General features: G+C 46.0%; 1 protein-coding gene across 1 annotated transcript in view; it reads right to left on the minus strand.

Annotated features, from left to right (window-relative positions):
• LOC126183342 (uncharacterized) overlaps positions 1-20,275 on the minus strand; it is a 907,422-nt gene that overhangs the window by 210,901 nt on the left and 676,246 nt on the right. The gene's annotated exons all lie outside the window — the stretch shown is intronic.

Below are 20,275 nucleotides of genomic sequence, written 5' to 3' on the forward strand. Positions count from 1 at the left end.
GACCGAAGCCGCGGTCACGAAATCAGCTTACAGAAAGCTGGAGTAGATGGAGTCGAGTGTCGGTCCTGCCAAACACGCACACACGGCGCCACTCCATTCTGCTGCTCCTGGACACAGCGGCTACCAAAATAACGCGAGGTATTCGTGGCGTGCAGAAGTGGCAGGAAGGTCATCGTCCGGAAGCTGAGGCGAGGTGCACGTGCGCGCACTTACCACGGCTGCCACTGCGCCACACCCGCGGCCGGCCGCAGACTGGGCTTCCCTCGCTCCAGCCAGACGCCGCGCGCCCCGGAGAGGGGGCACCAAAAAAAAGTTTCCGCTCTGGGCTGGTCTTCTTTTCCACCAAGTTAATTTGGTCCCCGCTGGAGCCAGGCCGGCGCACCGCGCGCTGCCGCATTGTCAGTCGCGCACTTCCGCTGCCGTTCGGCGCGACACTGCGAACCCGCGCGGTTAACCCCGGACGCTCCTATTAACTGCATCGTGCATCACACCTACAGACATTCCGCTGGATACAGCCCGTCCGAACAGTTCTAGCGTTTGCTGCTGGACCGTTCTTAGTTCTACAGTGTAACACGCGGGGTTTCCGATTTAGCTTGACCAGCCCAAATAACTTTTTCTCCAGAGGCAAAAAAAAAAAGTGTGTATCAAATGTTGTTCAGCAACCATGGGGACATTAATCACCACGGCTGTCTTCCTTGTAAGTTCTTCGTTGCGAAGATACGAACAGCAGTACCTCTATCACACTACACAAGACGAATCACCTAAAACTTTCACCACAAATATTACGGAAATAGAAAGTGTGTTGATGTGCGGTTTTCACAGAGTAGATTGGTAGTCAGGGGATCGTATTGATAGCCAACCAACAGATTGTAATAATACACTACTAGCCATTAAAATTGCTACACCAATAAGAAATGCAGATGATAAACGGGTATTCATTGGAAAAATATATTATACTAGACCTGACATGTGATTACATTTTCACGCGATTTGGGTGCATAGATCCTGAGAAATCAGTACCCAGAACAACCACCTCTGGTCGTAATAACGGCCTTGATACGCCTGGGCATTGAGTAAAACAGAGCTTGGATGGCGTGTACAGGTACAGCTGCCCATGCAGCTTCAACACAATACCACAGTTCATCAAGAGTAGTGACTGGCGTATTGTGAGGATGCAGTTGCTCGCCCACCATTGACCGAACGTTTTCAATTGGTGAGAGATCTGGAGAATGTGCTGGCCAGGGCAGCAGTCGAACATTTTCTGTATCCAGAAAGGCCCGTACAGGATCTGCAACATGCGGTCGTGCATTATCCTGCTGAAATGTAGGGTTTCGCAGGGATCGAATGAAGGGTAGAGCCACGGGTCGTATCACATCTGAAGTGTAACGTCCACTGATCAAAGTGCCGTCAATGCGAACAAGAGGTGACCGAAAAGTGTAACCAATGGCACCCCATACCATCACGCCATGTGATACGCTAGTATGGCGATGACGAATACACGCTTCCAATGTGCGTTCACCGCGATCTCGCCAAACACGGATGCGACCATCATGATGCTGTAAACAGAACCTGGATTCATCCGAGAAAATGACGTTTTGCCATTCGTGCACCCACGTTCGTCGTTGAGTACACCATCGCATTCGCTCCTGTCTGTGATGCAGCGTCAAGGGTGACTGCAGCCATGGCCTCCGAGCTGATAGTCCATGCTGCTGCAAACGTCGTCCAACTGTTCGTGCAGATGCTTGTCGTCTTGCAAACGCCCCCATCTGTTGACTCAGGGATCGAGACGTGGCTGCACGATCCGTTACAGCCATGCGGATAAGATGCCTGTCATCTCGACCGCTAGTGACACGAGGCCGTTGGGATCCAGCACGGAGTTCCGTATTACCCTCCTGAACCCACCGATTCCATATTCTGCTAACAGTCATTGGATCTCGACCAACGCGAGCAGCAATATCGTAATACGATAAACCGCAATCGTGATATGCTACAATCCGATCTTTATCAAAGTCGGAAACGTGATGGTACGCATTTCTCCTCCTTACACGAGGCATCACAACAACGTTTCACCAGGGAACGCCGGTCAACTGCTGTTTGTGTATGAGAAATCGGTTGGAAACTTTCCTCATGTCAGCACGTTGTAGGTGTCGCCACCGGCGCCAACCTTGTGTGAATGCTCTGAAAAGCTAATCATTTGCACATCACAGCGTGTTCTTCGTTTCGGTTAAATTTCGCGTCTGTAGCACGTCATCTTCGTGGTGTAGCAATTTTAATGTCCAGTAGTGTACTTAGAAAGTGTACTTTTTGTAAACATACACTTTTTAAATAGGACAATGCCTGTTGCGATTAAAAGACTAACAGTAGGATGAATTAGAATGTCGGTGGTGTTTATTGCATGATTCTAGTGCGAGTCGTTTACGAGATATCATACTTTGAAAAGTATCCCCACCGACACTCTTTGTTTGTTTGTGCTATTCAACCTGCGAAGTTGCTAGGTACGATTTTGTTCTGATTGCTTACAAATGTTCAAACGTGTGTGAATTCCTATAGGACCAAACTGCTGAGGTCATCGGTCCCTAGACTTACACACTACTTAAACTAACTTACCCTAAAGACAACACACACACCAATGCCCGAGGGAGGACTCGAACCTCCGGCGCGAGTGATTGCTTACAGTGTGCTTACGTGTTCCTTGAATGCATTGCGACTTGGTAGTCCGTTAGTCTGTGACAGTTGAAGCAGTAGGTCGTGAGCGGACGATGAGATTTACCAATGCTCATGGCACATGGAGAGCGAAGGAAGAATGCAGTTCTTGTATGGAGTATGCTGCAAGATATCCCAATAGACGTCAACCATCTCGGCAATTATTTATTAACCTCTTCAACCAGTTATGTGAAAGTGGTAGTGTAACACCTAGACAACGTAACAGAAAGCAAAAACAAATGACGACAGAAGAGGGGAGAAATTAATGTTCTCGCTTCTGTTGCAGTTAGCTCCCGCGCAATCGTACGAGGAAGTGGCGTGAGTCAGGCAAGTCTCCTAGTACTGTCCATCGACATAGGTTCCATCCCTGTCACCATCTCTCTGCATCAAGAGGTGCGTGGAAACGATTATGAGAATCGTGTTAACTTCTGTACAGGGGCGTTAAGGCAGGAGACTCTAGATGTATCATGTATCTTGTTTGGTGATGAAGCCACATTTACCAATAATGGCCAAGTAAACCTCCTAAACATGCACTGTTGGTCTGTTGGCAGTCCCCGCTGGCTTCGTCAGGTGGAACGTCAGCGTCATTGAAGTGTAAATGTGTGGTGTGGGGGTAGTGAACCGTCAGCTCATAGATCCTTTCTTCATAGACGGAACACTGAACGCCCAGAAGTATCGCAGCCTCCTAACAGATCATTTTCCACGGATGCTGGAAGACGTTCCTCTAAAGGCTAGGAGGAACCTATGATACTAACATGATGGATGTCTAGCCCATAGTGCACGATGTGCTACACCATGTGTCCACGACCTGTTTCCAAATCGTTGGAATGTGGCCTGCCCGTTCCCCGAATTTGACGCTTGTAGACTTTTTTCTTTGAGGAATGCTGAAAGACGCTGTCTACAGTGAAGTACCAACCACACCCGATGATACGCAACGACGTATTACCGCAGTCCGCTCGGGCATCTCCGCTGAAATGGTAGCACGAGTGAAGCAGTCGTTCCATAGCAGACTGGAAGTGTGTATTGCCGATGCCGGTGGTCATGTTGAACACAACGTGTGATGGTCATTTCTCGTTACTGGTCAGAAACCAGATAACTAGTGTATGCACTTGGGTTGTTATTTAGTGTGTGCTACCACAGATATCGTACGAGAGTCAGTGTGAGAATTTTTCAAAATACGATATCTCGTGAACGTAAACAAAGTGCTTTAGAAAATTTAACACAGAACTGACTCTACTTTCCTGCACTAGCATACACGTACCCGGGGTAAGGCAACACGTCCACTTGCTGGAGCTGACAGTTAACAAATAAAAACAAAAGGAAATTGCACACTGTTCATTGAGTCAACCGTCTACAGTGGAGGATTTACGTCAATCCCATTTCCACCAACGAAAAACGATAGAAATGCTACTAACCTATGCAGAATGTACGCTGAGGTGAGAAAGGTGATGAGATACCTACCAATATTATGTCGGGCCTCTTTTTCCCGGCGTAGCGCAGCAGCTAGACCTGGCATGGACTCAAGTCGCTGGAAGCCCCTGCAGAAATTTTGAGCCATGCTGCCTCTATATACGTCCATAATTGCGAAAGTTTTGCCGGTGCAGAACTTCTCGATTATGTCCCGTAAATGTTCGATGTTGGGCTATCTGGGTGACCAAACCATTCTCTCGAAATGTGCAGAATGTCCTTAAAATTAATTACGAACAACTATAGCTCGGTGCATTGTCATCCGTATAAATTCCATCGTTGTTTGAAAACATGAGGTCCACGAATGGCTGCAGATGGACTCCAAGTTGTCAGACATCCAGGGGACCTAGTCCATTCCATGTAAACAAGCCCATACCATTATGGAACCACCACCAGCTTCCACATTGTCTTGTTGACAACTTGAGTCTACGGCTTCGTGTGGTCTGCGCCACACTCGAACCTCACCGTCAGCTCTTACCAACTGAAATCGGGACTCATGTGGCCAGGCTACGGTTTTCCAGTCGTCTAGAGTCCAACCGATACGGTCAAGAGCCCAGGAGAGGCGCTGCAGGCCATGTAGTGCTGTTAGCAGAGGTAACCGCATCGTTCGTCTGCTGCCTTAGCCCGTTGTTGTTGTTGTCTTCAGTCCTGAGACTGGTTTGATGCAGCTCTCCATGCTACTCTATTCTGTGCAAGCTTCTTCATCTCCCAGTACTTACTGCAACCTACATCCTTCTGAATATGCTTAGTGTATTCATCTCTTGGTCTCCCTCTACGATTTTTACCCTCCACGCTGCCCTCCAATTCTAAATTTGTGATCCCTTGATGCCTCAGAACATGCCCTACCAACCGGTTCCTTCTTCTTGTCGAGTTGTGCCACAAACTCCTCTTCTCCCCAATTCTATTTAATACCTCCTCATTAGTTACGTGATCTACCGATCTAATCTTCAGCATTCTTCTGTAGCACCACATTTCGAAAGCTTCTATTCTATTCTTGTATAAACTATTTATCGTCCACGTTTCACTTCTATACATGGCTACACTCCATACAAATACTTTCAGAAACGACTTCCTGACACTGAAATCTATACTCGATGTTAACAAATTTTTCTTCTTCAGAAACGCTTTCCTTGCCATTCCCAGTCTACATTTTATATCCTCTCTACTTCGACCATCATCAGTTATTTTGCTCCCCAAATAGCAAAACTCCTTTACTACTTTAAGTGTCTCATTTCCTGATCTAATTCCCTCAGCATCACCCGACTTAATTCAACTACATTCCATTATCCTCGTTTAGCTTTTGTTGATGTTCATCTTATATCCTCCTTTCAAGACACTGTCCATTCCGTTCAACTGCTCTTCCAAGTCCTTTGCTATCTCTGACAGAATTACAATGTCATTGGCGAACTTCAAAGTTTTTATTTCTTCTCCATGGACTTTAATACCTACTCAGAATTTTTCTTTCGTTTCCTTTGCTGCTTGCTCAATATGCAGATTGAATAACATCGGGGACAGGCTACAGCCCTGTCTCGCTCCCTTCCCAACCGATGCTTCCCTTTCATGCCCCTCGACTCTTGTAACTGCCATCTGGTTTCTGTACAAATTGTAAATAGCTTTTCGCTCCCTATATTTTACCTCTGCCACCTTTAGAATTTGAAAGAGAGCATTCCAGTCAACATTGTCAAAAGCTTTCTCTAAGTCTACAAATGCTAGAAACGTAGGTTTGCCTTTCCTTAATCTAGCTTCTAAGATAAGTCTTAAGGTCAGTATTGCCTCATGTGTTCCAGTATTTCTACGGAATCCAAACTGATCTTCCCCGAGGTCGGATTCTACTAGTTTTTCCATTTGTCTGTAAATAATTCGCGTTAGTATTTTGCAGCTGTCGCTTATTAAACTGATAGTTCGGTAATTTACACGTCTGTCAACACCTGCTTTCTTTGGGATTGGAATTATTATATTTTTCTTGAAGTCTGAGGGTATTTCGCCTGTCTCATACATCTTACTCACCAGATGGTAGAGTTTTGTCAGGACTGGCTCTCCCAAGGCTGCCAGTACTTCTAATGGAATGTTGTCTAATCCCGGGGCCTTGTTTCATCTTAGGTCTTTCAGTGCTCTGTCAAACTCTTCACGCAGTATCATATCTCCCATTTCATCTTCATCTACATCCTCTTCCATTTCCATAATATTGTCCTCAAGTACATCACCCTTGTATAGACCCTCTATATACTCCTTCCACCATTCTGCTTTCCCTTCTTTGCTTAGAACTGGGTTTCCATCTGAGCTCTTGATATTCATACAAGTGGTTCTCTTTTCTCCAAAGGTCTCTTTAATTTTCCTGTAGGCAGTATCTATCTTACTCCTAGTGAGATAAGCCTCTACGTCCTTACATTTGTCCTCTAGCCATGCCTGCTTAGCCATTTTGCACTTCCTGTCGATCTCATTTTTGAGACGTTTGTATTCCTTTTTGCCTGCTTCATTTACTGCATTTTTATATTTTCTCCTTTCGTCAATTAAATTCACTATTTCTTCTGCCACCCAAGGATTTCTATTAGCCTTCGTCTTTTTACCTACTTGATCCTCTGCTGCCTTCACTACTTCATCGCTCAAGTCTACCCATGTTTCTTCTACTGTATTTCTTTCCCCCATTATTGTCAATTGTTCCCTTATGCTCTCCCTGAAACTCTGTACAACCACTGGTTTAGTCAGTTTATCCAGGTCCCATCTCCTTAAATTCCCATCTTTTTGCAGTTTGTTCAGTTTTAATCTACAGTTCATAACCAATAGATTGTGGTCAGAGTCCACATCTGCCCCTGGAAATGTCTTACAATTTAAAACCTGGTTCCTAAATCTCTGTCTTACCATTATATAATCTGTATGATACCTTCCAGTATCTCCAGGATTCTTCCATGTATACAACCTTCTTGTATGATTCTTGAACCAAGTGGTAGCTATGATTAAGTTATGCTCTGTGCAAAATTCTACCAGACGGCTTCCTCTTTCATTTCTTTCCTCTTTCATTTCTCTCCCCCAATCCATATTCACCCACTATATTTCTTTCTCTCCCTTTTCCTACTCACGAATTCCAGTCCCCCATGACTATTAAATTTTCGTCTCCCTTCACTACCTGAATAATTTCTTTTATTTCGTCATACATTTCATCAATTTCTTCATCATCTGCAGAGCTAGTTGGCATATAAACTTGTACTACTGTAGTAGGCATGGGCTTCGTGTCTATCTTGGCCACAATAATGCGTTCACTATGCCGTTGGTAGTAGCTTACCTATTTTTTTTATTCATTAGCCCATTAACGCGAAATTTCGCCACACTGTCCTGACGGATACGTTCTTCGTACGACTCATATTGATTTCTGTGGTTCTTTCAAGCAGTGTTGTTTGTGAGTTAACACTTATAACTGTACGCAAACGCCGATGCTTTCGGTCATTCAGTGAAGGCCGTCGGCTACTGTGTTGTCCGTGGTAAGAGGTAATGCCTGAAATTTGGTATTCTCGGCATACCGTTGTCTCTGTGGATCTCGGAATATTGAACTCCCAACGGTTTGTGAAATCATATGTCCCATGAGTTTAGCTCCAACTACCATTCCTCGTTCGTAGTCTGTTACTATCCGTTGTGCGATCATAATCACGTCGAAAGCCTTTTCACACGAATCACCTGAGTACGAATGACAGTTCTGGCAATGCGCTGCCCTTTTATACTTTTATACCTTGTGTACGCTATACTGTCGCTATCTGTATACGTGCATATCGCTCTCCCATGGCTTTTATCACCTCGGTGTGTGTTAGTAGTACAATATTGCCAACGGCATTACCGCAGTGGTTATGCTGATTCCCGTCGTATCACCGAAGTTAAGCGCTGCCGCGCTTGGCTAGCATTTGGATGGATGGCCGCTCGAGTCTGCCTATCGCTGTTGGTAAGCGGGGTGTACTCAGCTGTTGTGAGAGCAATTGAGGAGCTACTTGACTGAGAAGTGGCGGCTAAGCCGACAACGTCCGGGAGAGCACATGCCCCTCCCTATCGGCATCTAGTGAAGCCTATAGGGCGAGGATGACACAGCGGACGCTCGGTACCGTTGTGCCTTCCGAGGACTGTATGGAGTTCATTTTTTTTCAAATTTAGAACCGTGATGACTTGTGTGCATTTCCTCAACCATGTTGCCCTAACAGTGACAGACACGTGAATGAAGCTCGAATCAGGATACAGACGTAGGAAAGATATCAAGTGACATGAGCCAGTCCGACTTAAGCACCCCTACCACCACTACCGTGTTGCAAACCTACCTAGCAAACATATTTTAAAACGGCTGTAACACGGAAACGGTACGTTTTCGGACACGCGTTCCTACTGAAAATTGTATGTACTCACTCACCTCTACAGGTCCTAGAAGTTTGTAACGGGAATTTCCGAAGACCGCGTATACGGTCTATTTAAAAAATGGACATACAGTTCATATTTTCGTAACGAACGAAGTTACAAGAAAACCAGTCACGCTGGTTAATGTCCCCCTGGCAGCTAAACAACTTTTGTTTTAACACTTTTTATCTTGCTTCTCAACAAAAGGTAATTTGCATTGTTCAATATAATTGGATCAGCCTGTAATAAAGCTATGGAATACCTTGTTACTTTCAATCTGCAGCTATGCAACGCTAAATAGTACACTGTTTCAATACTCCTATCTTAGGAATAAAAGAAAAAACTAGCGTAAAGGAATGTAGTCGAATTAAATCAAAGTATGTTTAGGAGAGTATATATTAGGCAATGAGACACAAAAAGTAATAGATGCGTTTTGATATTTGTGCAGAAAAATAAGTGAAGTTGACCGAAGTGGAGAGGATATGAAATGCAGACTGACGGTAGCAAGAAAAGCATTTCTAAAAGGGAGAAATTTGCTGGCATCGAATAAAATTTAAGTGTAAGGAAGTTTTCTCTCAAGGTATTTATCTGGAGTGTAGCCTTGTACTGAAATGAAACGCGGAGGATAAACAATCCAGACAAGAAGAGAATAGAAGTTTTTGAAATATAGTGCTACAGAAGAATGATGCAAATTAAGTGGGTAGATCATGTAACTACTGAGGAGGTAATAAGTGGAACGGAGGGAAAGGGACTTGAATAATGAATTATAAGAGATCGAATAATCGTCAATTTGATAGTGGAGGAGAGTGTGGGTGTCGAATTCGTATAGGCAGACCAAGGCTGAACTACGATAAGCAGGTTCCAATGGACGTAGGTTGCAATAATTGTGAAGAGATGAAGAGGCTTTCACGGGACAGACTAGCTTGGAGAGCTGGATCAAAAGATTCAAAAACCGTTGGTAAAAAGTAACGATACAACGAAAAAATCATCTGTTAAAGCATAAGAGTTATGCTGCAGCTGATAAATGCAGAACGAAATAAACGACTGCAGCTGTACATTAACACAGATACTCTGGTTTAAATTTTCTAGGGCATATGATATCTTCATATGTGTTGAAGAGTTTTAGCGATGACGTTACCGACAGAGGGGGCTAACGAAACTTCTGTCCCAGCAGTACATCCAACAGCTGATTAGAGGTAAACTTATGGAGGTTGTCACGACGTTTAAATACCTACAGGTAAAATTACCGACCGGTATGAAATGGATATAACTTGTGAAAACAGTAGTAGGGGGTGACGAACAAACGACAGATTTGTTGGGAGGATTCTAGAGAAGCGCACTGCATCTGCGAAGAAACTTCTTACACGGTACTGGTGGGGAATATTCTAGAGTCTGGCTCCTGTGTTTTAGAGTCTTTGTCAGGTAAGAAAGCAGAAGAAGTCAAAGGCCTTCAACAGTTCGCTGTTATGATCGAAACAGATCCTTACAACCTCTACGGCAGTATAACAAAGATGGCCAGGTAGCTTATTTGAAAATCTGCGGAAGAAAGCGACGCTATTTTCGTGGTATCTGGAGAACCGGTACTGGAAGTTGATTGTGCAGCAACTGTACTAAATCCATCATATATCTTGCTTATTCGTCATAAGAATAAGATGAGAGATATTAGATGCCATCACGAAAATCATTTTTCTCTGGCTTCTTAGGCTAATGGAGTAGGACGTCGAGCGTCTAATATTGTACAGAGGCTTTCTGAGAACGGAAGCAGATGTAGCTGAGTGCAGGAAATAATAATCGTGGACGATGTATGCAGTGCACCATCCGAATAATTTTGATTGAGTCGTATCAAAGTATCAACAGCGTTGTGAGTTCAGTGGGACTGACAAAAAGTTTTGTGTAAATTGTGAAAGCAAAACGATGTTGGTGCATAGCCATCTGGTAAATAGGAATAGATTCACACTACTTAAAAAAAAATCAGCCATCGCTAATACTTAAGATAACCAAGTTTCTTCCCCATAACTATGACATGGTGACTGCAGAGGGTCGGACTGTATGCTGGAAAACTCATACGCTGAGTTCCACTGTATTCCACCAACCGCTGAACCAGAATGTAGTATTGTACTGAAATTTGTGTTGGGGACCGACGGCAGTGTGCTACATTGATAGTCTCCGATGGTTCCTGGTCCCATGTTGCGAGTGACTGCTGTGGAGGTAGCCAGGAACATACCACCATGCCCCGAATCATACTTGAATCTGACAATCGAATCACGGTTTGCGTTGATACAAAGGTAATTTCCGGAACAATACTGCATCTTTTTCCAGCATGTTCAGTCATAAGGGAAGGCACATGTTCGAATTCGTGTCCCTGTGAAATTTCCCATTTTCTTAATCCTCACTGCTGCTTTATTTTTTTATTGAACCCAACATGACTTTATAATTAAGTAAAAGTCACACCCTTCCATAGTTTTTTTGCATGATACGATTTAAAGCACGGAAGAACACAAAATCCAAAGTCGCATTTCTTGCAATAATAACGTGATTTCTTTTTACAGGTTTTACTGCCGATCAACGCAGCGCTGCATGAAACAAAGACAACAAATGATAAATATACTCTTTAAACTTGGCATAATGAGAGTGGCTCCATCGAGTGGCCGTAAACAAGTGACTCGGCACCAGTGAAAGATAGGTCTTATAGAACTGTTGCTCAACAAATTCAACCAGAAATTGTACATGATTGCTTCTCATACATCACCGCCCCCTTCTAATTTTAATGTCTTTCCCCGCTCCTTCCCCCTCTCCCCCGCCGTTCCTCACACCCTACCCCCCCTCTCCACCGCCCCCCCCCTCCCCACGGAAATGTCAGCGGGGGCGTATAGAAAAAACTTTTGGAAATTTGTGGTAAGGTCTTATGGGACCAAACTGCTGAGGTCATCGGTCCCTAAGTTTACACAAACTAACTTACGCTAAGGACAACACGCACACCCATGCCCGAGGGAGGACTCGAACCTCCGACGGGGAGAGTCGCGCGAACCGTGACGAGTCGCCGAAGACCGCTCGGCTACCCCGCGAGGAGAGGGCATATATGGAGAATGACGTTATTGTTATCGCAAGATTCTTTTGCGAGCGTAGTTTCGTCTTCTGTACTCTCTTGAATCAGTCCATAATAGAGAATTCATGTCGCACCGAGTCGGCTACTTAGACATATTTTCTAGGTATTCGTACGGTCTTCTGATGTCCCGGAATTTAGCGACGTAACCAAGTAAAACAGGCTCATCCAAGAATTGCGCCCCGCGGGCGCAAGTCAGTGTAGTTCAGCGCTCCGTCCGCGACCGTGTGTCGCCATAGGAGCGAGAGAGAGAGAGAGAGAGAGAGAGAGAGAGCTGCAGAGCGAGTGAGACTGCACAGCACTGCTCTGCGCTGGACTGCCCCGCGGTCAGATCTAACGTAAACAAAATATTCTATTTTAGAATTAATTTTATGTAACACATATAGTGTCTCATCCTTACTGTTAGTAGTTAGAAGTAAGTATTTTTAGTTATACTTCGTGCTACAATTTTTTGTATCCCTTTTCAAAGTTTGGAAATAGGATCCTTAGTTTGCTGTTTTGTGCGTTATAATTTTAACTGACCAAGTTTGAAAACTTATCAAAATAGAATTAAGGCTATAAAGCTCCTTAATTCTTGCAGTCAGCATAGTTAAAGAAGACAATTAACATTTTACACGTTTTTATTTTTCGAGGAAACGATTTTGTCTAGGCTTGGTACAATATTCTGTGAGACTGCTAACCTCAAAGAATTGGTCAAATATTTGTCGCCAAGGAATGAACGGTTCTTAGTTTTAGCAAGCTTTAAAAGAGAGAAAAAGCGCTCACAAATATACGCAGAACCAAACATTGAGAGAACTTTGACCTCGTGCTTGTGCAATAGAGGATATTTCTTTCGTGGAAGACAGCTGTAAAAGTCATGCAAAGTTTTACACATAAGAAAGCGATCCTTCAGGCGGATATGGCACTGTAGGTCAATCAGCTCTAGTTGAAGTACTTGTGAGACGTCCTCTGCCCGTAGGGAAAACGGGCGAACAAATACACTCCTGGAAATGGAAAAAAGAACACATTGACACCGGTGTGTCAGACCCACCATACTTGCTCCGGACACTGCAAGAGGGCTGTACAAGCAATGATCACACGCACGGCACAGCGGACACACCAGGAACCGCGGTGTTGGCCGTCGAATGGCGCTAGCTGCGCAGCATTTGTGCACCGCCGCCGTCAGTGTCAGCGTTTGCCGTGGCATACGGAGCTCCATCGCAGTCTTTAACACTGGTAGCATGCCGCGACAGCGTGGACGTGAACCGTATGTGCAGTTGACGGACTTTGAGCGAGGGCGTATAGTGGGCATGCGGGAGGCCGGGTGGACGTACCGCCGAATTGCTCAATACGTGGGGCGTGAGGTCTCCACAGTACATCGATGTTGTCGCCAGTGGTCGGCGGAAGGTGCACGTGCCCGTCGACCTGGGACCGGACCGCAGCGACGCACGGATGCACGCCAAGACCGTAGGATCCTACGCAGTGCCGTAGGGGACCGCACCGCCACTTCCCAGCAAATTAGGGACACTGTTGCTCCTGGGGTATCGGCGAGGACCATTCGCAACCGTCTCCATGAAGCTGGGCTACGGTCCCGCACACCGTTAGGCCGTCTTCCGCTCACGCCCCAACATCGTGCAGCCCGCCTCCAGTGGTGTCGCGACAGGCGTGAATGGAGGGACGAATGGAGACGTGTCGTCTTCAGCGATGAGAGTCGCTTCTGCCTTGGTGCCAATGATGGTCGTATGCGTGTTTGGCGCCGTGCAGGTGAGCGCCACAATCAGGACTGCATACGACCGAGGCACACAGGGCCAACACCCGGCATCATGGTGTGGGGAGCGATCTCCTACACTGGCCGTACACCACTGGTGATCGTCGAGGGGACACTGAATAGTGCACGGTACATCCAAACCGTCATCGAACCCATCGTTCTACCATTCCTAGACCGGCAAGGGAACTTGCTGTTCCAACAGGACAATGCACGTCCGCATGTATCCCGTGCCACCCAACGTGCTCTAGAAGGTGTAAGTCAACTACCCTGGCCAGCAAGATCTCCGGATCTGTCCCCCATTGATCATGTTTGGGACTGGATGAAGCGTCGTCTCACGCGGTCTGCACGTCCAGCACGAACGCTGGTCCAACTGAGGCGCCAGGTGGAAATGGCATGGCAAGCCGTTCCACAGGACTACATCCAGCATCTCTACGATCGTCTCCATGGGAGAATAGCAGCCTGCATTGCTGCGAAAGGTGGATATACACTGTACTAGTGCCGACATTGTGCATGCTCTGTTGCCTGTGTCTATGTGCCTGTGGTTCTGTCAGTGTGATCATGTGATGTATCTGACCCCAGGAATGTGTCAATAAAGTTTCCCCTTCCTTGGACAATGAATTCACGGTGTTCTTATTTCAATTTCCAGGAGTGTATAATGCGTGTCCGGGGTACGCAGAAAACCGTGCAGTCGTTGTCGTAATGCGGCAACGGAGCGATTCATCTGACCTCCAGAAGGACATGATCATTGGTTTTCAAGCCAAAGGTGGAAACATTTCCGAAACGGCTAAGTTCGTAAAGTGTTCACGTGCCGCCGTGATTACAGTATGCCGTGCATGGCAAAATGACGCTACCCAATATTGGCGCCGAGACAACTGTGGTGCACCGCGGGCCATAGATGACAGGGGTGAGTGACAGCTGCGGAGATGTGTGCCGGCGAATAGACGTGCAACTGTTAAACAACTGGCCGCCCATATGAACCGAGGGGCTTCCAACAGTGTCCGTTCAGCGAACGTTGCTGCTTGTGGGCCTCAGCAGCATGTGCCTGGTCCATACCCCCACGCTGACTGCTGTCATTGGCGACGATGGTTGGATTTTTCACTCTAATAGCGCAACTGGACGTCCAATGAGCGGCTACAATGGTTCAAATGGCTCTGAGCACTATTGGACTTAACTTCTGAGGTCATCAGTCCCCTAGAACCTAGAACTACTTAAACCTAACTAACCTAAGGACATCACACACATCCATGCCAGAGGCAGGATTCGAACCTGCGACCGTAACCGTCTCGCGGTTCCACACTGTAGCGCCTAGAACCGCTCGGCCACTCCGGCCGGCGAGCGGCAACAGTTGGCCTTTTTAAATGAATTACATTTTACGCTCCATCGGACAGACAACCGTTGGAGTGAACGGAGTGATACGTCCGAGAGCGAACGCCCTGCAACAGTGCAACAATCGGCGGAAGAATGCATACCCGGGGAGGGTGCGTTATGGTCTGGGGAATGTTTTCGCGACATTCCCTGGGCGAATTCGTCATTCTGGAAGCCACAATGGATCACCACAAGTAAGCATCTATCCTTGGGGACCAAGTCCACCCCTACATACAGTTTGGTTTTTCCTCAGCACGATGGCATCTCCCAGCAAGACAATGCAACGTTTCACACAGTTCGCAGTGTACGGGCTTGGTTGGAAGAGCGCCAGGCTGGGTTTGCCGTACTCCCCTCGCCACAAAACTCCCCGGATTTTAACCCGATCAGGAATCTATGGGACCACGTCGATCGGGCTATTCGCTCCATGGATCCTCAACCGTGAAACGTAGCGCATCTGGCCACGGCACTGGAGTCAGCATGGCTCCACATCCCTGTCGGTACCTCATTGACTCTTTTCCTACACGTCTCGCAGCTGCCCACGCTGCAAAAGGTGGTTATTCAGGCGCGCCGCCTTATTGTGACTGGACAGTGTATATGTTACCGGAGGAGCGGAGAGAATTCCCACAAACGTTTCTGCGGTCAAAATGGCTGGCTTTTTGCGGGCGACTAGTGAAGTTGCAATTGTGGGGCGAGAACCATCGGTTGTGGAGCTCGCGTGTGGTTACGCTACGGAACTCGGCAACACATGATCCAAAGGTTGCGCAGAAATTGAAGTTGGAAGTAATACTGGGCCAGCGAATGCTTTTAAATGTTAGGAACAACAAGGACATTCAACGCACCCGCACCATAAATTCGACAAAGGTAATTTCCTGTCTTCTCAACAATGTTGTACATTACAGAAGGTGTTCAAAATGGCAACCACCACATTAGATACAGGCCTGACATCTTCGTAGAAAATTCTGGCGCACTTTACCAAGTACACCAGGCATCGCACGCACCTCATCAGACGCTGGGAGTTTCCTGGCGAGAAATGTATCTGCTATCATGTAACAAAAGGCGTGATATCAGGGAATCGAGATGGTCATGTAATTGGACCTCCCCATGCGATCCAATGCCTGGGATACGTAGCACTGAGTACGTCTACTACTTGCAGAGAAAAATGTGCAGGTGCTCCGTCTAGTGACAGCCACATCTGATGACGCATGTTAAGATCTGAAAGAACTTGTTCGATAAAGACCATCTGTGTCACTTTCGCTCACTCGCTTTACTTCCGATACCGTGAGTTCCTTTTCTAAAGTTACTATATTTCGACTCCTCTGTCAGCTCCTTCCGTTCGTCGCAGCCTTGTGAGTTGTTCTTTGTGAGATATTACTTGCTGGAAGTTCGTCATTGTTGATATCGGAACTTTGTGGACGGCAACGGCAAAAAAGTGTCACGCGCAAGACACACAAAACGAGTTTGACATCGAATACTAACGAACTTGTAATGGACAGAAGTCCGCGCGGTAGCGATAAAAATGCGATCATTTCATCATGTTACGTCAAGCTTTTAAGGCGACGGTAGTTCAAAATATCTTATATCTCAGAGACCTTTAGTAATTTTTTGAATAAATAAAACAATTTTCACACATTAGTCACTCATTTAATTCCTTTAGTGTCCTCGTGAGCTTAGTGTTGCATGGACAATCAACGCAGATGGAACACAAAAGCATGGTGAACTGACTGTAAAGAGCGAAGAAGAACATCAGCTGACAGATGTACAGGTGACTGATAATCCGACTTTGCTAACGGTGTTGTTCTGTAAGACTTTCCAAATGGAAAAAAAAGTGTAGATGTTAACCTGAAACGAGACAGGGAACAATATCATTGGCATTGTAATAAGCCATTATAATTTTTAAAATTCCGTGATTCATCCTTCACAATGGCGAAGACTCTGAATGTTCATACGTACAGACTCTCGAAATATTTCTCTTTTCTCTAAGGTCAAATATGACAACAAATAACTCCGTTTCAAAAACTTCTGTGGAAAGTTTTGATTTACTCAAATTTGAAAGTAGTCGTGAAAGCATAAAATATATATACGTGTGCTATTGGGAAAGTAAGGAACGGTCGGTCGCGAATTGGAAACCACAGTCAAAATCCGATGAAGCTTTACACAGAAGTGTTGGGCAGTGTCTATAATACGGCAGTAGATAGCATAAATATGCGTAAAAAGTAGTGTCTCCTGCCATGTATGGGTGCCTGCCGAGAGATTTCAACTGATTTCAAGCAACCACACATAACGTAACTGCCATGCATTTCCTTATTCTTGACATTTCTCGATTTCTCGGCTGCACACCGTAGGAGCAGTGACAACGTTCCTGCAGTGTTTTGGTCACACACCATACAGCACGAACTAAGCTACCTCTGATTTTCATCTCTGTTCCAATGAACCGCTGACTTTGAAGACAACATTGTGTCACAGACAACGGGCTACAGTCTAGCGTAGAAAAATATCCGAAAGCAGAGGAGGCTGCCTTCAATGACGAGGGTATTGGAAAGTTGGTATAACGCTACGAGAGATGTCCGAGACGGAGCGGCGACCATGCAGAGAAGTAGCTAGAAGGTGTAGGTAATTGTCGCAAATAAAACAGTTTCCATTTCGCGACCCATCGTTCCGTACTTTCCGAATAGTCCTCCTATGTATATTACCATTTCTTTACATTGTTTTTTTGTATGCTTCAATGACAGTATCCTCTTCGCCGATTTCAAATTTGTTTCTTCGCGTGTCGGCTTTGTTGCAAAATTGTATTACACCTTTATGCTCGACAGTCGAGAGTTACATTAAGTAAGTCGAAAACTTATTGTTAAATCTGAACAAATTTTGTATTGATTCGAATGCCAACAGAGCAGCGGTCAATGTATGAAGAGAATTAAAACACCTTATTCCCGAGCGAGGTGGCGCAGTGGCTAGCATACTGGACTCGCATTCTGGAGGACGACGGTTCAATCCCGCGTTCGGCCATCCTGATTTAGGTTTTCCGAGATTTCTCTAAATCGCTCTAGGCAAATGCCGGGATGGTTCCTTTGAAAGGGCACGGCCCGTCCTTCCCTAATCCGACGAAACCGATGACCTCGCTGTCTGGTCTCCTTCCCCAAAAACAACCCAACCCAAAACACCTTATTAATTTATGATCTTCTTGTGGAAGTAAGCAGGCGTACTCCAGTAGGCCTAATGATATGTGTCATTACAAAAGCTGTTTTTATGGTAGTAGTGATACGAGGGATATTTATTAGTCAGATGCAGTTACGCTAGACATCTAGAGATGATAGTTCAGGCGAAATGCGAGAAAGTGGGAAGGACCACGTTGATTTCATAGTGGGGAATGCATACCGGTGTTGCAGTTTTTCGGGAGAACTGTGGCTTATTTTAGAAATGAGTTGCTCAGAAACCTTCATCTTTTACTGAGGTTTTTGCGGATTCTTGATGAGTGAAGAGAGGGCGGGTTCAAATAAGAGCAGGGCGATTTGTGATGGGCTCGTTTGATCAACATGATATTATTAAAGGAGTCCTATATAGCGTCAAAGAGAGGTATCGAGAAAAACAAACAAATCCGCAGTCTCATGTCCACACCGAGTGTAACGAAATAATAGTGCCCTCAACGACTCTATCGGTCAAGGACCACCAAATTGCTATTAGAGGAATTAGCGCGCAAATCGAAGACGAAGACAACAATTTTTCCGTGTAACGTGGCGGCTGAGGGGGTGCACTCCGTCTCCCCAACGCACCTCAGATATTCTGTACAGCATTCAGATATACAAACCTCACTGACCACTTCATTCAATGAGCATCTTTACCCGTAAAAAAAAATCATCCACCACAAGAGACTACCGTCCACGAGGCGCCACATATGTGTGTTCCGGGCCCTAACACTATATGTCTGACCACCAACGAAGACCTGAACCAACGTACCCCATCCAGCATTATGCCTCGCTGCAAGAACCTAATTGGTCTCCTTCCATGACGTTCCGATTACTTCTCTACTCTCAGAGGAAGAAAGGATTTAATATCCGGTCGATAACGAGGTCTTTAGAGACGGAGGAGAAGCTCCGATTAGGGAAGCGTGAGGATGGAAATCGGACGTGCCCTTCTGAATGGAGCCGTACCGGCATTTGCCTATAGGTGGTTGCGGGAAACCACGGAAAACCCAAAGGAGATTTGAACCGGAGCTCTCCCCACTGTGAGACTAGTGTCATTTATACTCAGGTGGTTTATGTGAAAAGGTTTCCGTCGTGATTGTGGCCGCACGACGAGAATTAACAGACTCTGAAAGCTGAATGGTAGTTGCGGCTAGACGCATGGGATATTCCGTTTCTGAAATCGTTAGCGAATTCAATATTCCGAGAGTCACTGTGTCAAGAGTAATGTAAAGAGTACCAAATTTCGGCATTACCTTTACCGCGGACAACGCAGTGGCCGACGGCCTTCATTTAACGAGCGAGAGCAGCAGCGTTTGCGGAGAATTGTCATTGCTGACAGACAAGCAACACTGCGTGAAATAACGGCAGAAATCAGTATGGGGTGTACTACTAACGTATCCGTTAGGAGAGTGCGGCGAAATGTGGCGCTAGTGGGCTATGGCAGCAGACGACCGCCGCGAAAGCTTTTGCTAACAGCACGATATAGCGTGCAGCGCCTCCCTGGTCTCGTGATCGTGTCGTTTGGATCCCAGACGGCTGTAAAACCGTGGCCTGCTCATATGCGTTCAGATTTCAGCCGGTAAGAGCTGATGGTAGGGTTCGCGTGTGGTGCAGACCCACGAAGCCGTGCACACAGGTTATCAACAAGGCATTCTGCAAGCTGGTGGTGTCCTTGTAATGACCGAGAGGCGTAGCGCAGTGGTTAGCACACTGGACTCGCATTCGGGAAGACGACGGTTCAAACCGGCATCCGGCCATCCAAATTTAGGATTGCCGTGATTTCCCTAAATCGCTAAAGGCAAATGCCTTAATGGTTTCTTCGCAAGGGCACGTCCGCTTTCCTTCTCCTTCCTTCCACTAGCCGAGCTTTTGCTCCGTCTCTAATGACCCCTTTGTCGACGGGACGTTAAACAGTAAGCTCTTCCTCCTCCTCATAAAGGTGTGGGCTGTGTTTACATGGAATGGACTGGGTCCTCTGGTCCAACTGAACCGATCATTGACTGATAATGATTATGTTCGGCTACTTGGTGACGTTTTGCAGCCAAACATCGATGGAATTTTTAGCCAAACAACAATATAATTTTTGTGGTTGACAGTGTACCGTGCACCGGGCCACAGGTGTTCGCGACTGGCTTGAAGAATTTTCTCGATACTTCGAGCGAATAATTTGGACATCCAACATGAATCCCATCGAACATTTATGGAAGGGTGTCCCCAATTGTGTATTCACGGCGCGTTCCTTCATTCATTTGTGGTCTGATTCGAATGCTGATGACCTCGCAGTAATCGGACCTGTGTCGGCACAGCTCTAAGAGGGGCACACACTTGTTAGATCTGTCAAAC

Source organism: Schistocerca cancellata, chromosome 4 (assembly GCF_023864275.1).
Source record: "Schistocerca cancellata isolate TAMUIC-IGC-003103 chromosome 4, iqSchCanc2.1, whole genome shotgun sequence".
Lineage (NCBI taxonomy): Eukaryota > Metazoa > Arthropoda > Insecta > Orthoptera > Acrididae > Schistocerca > Schistocerca cancellata.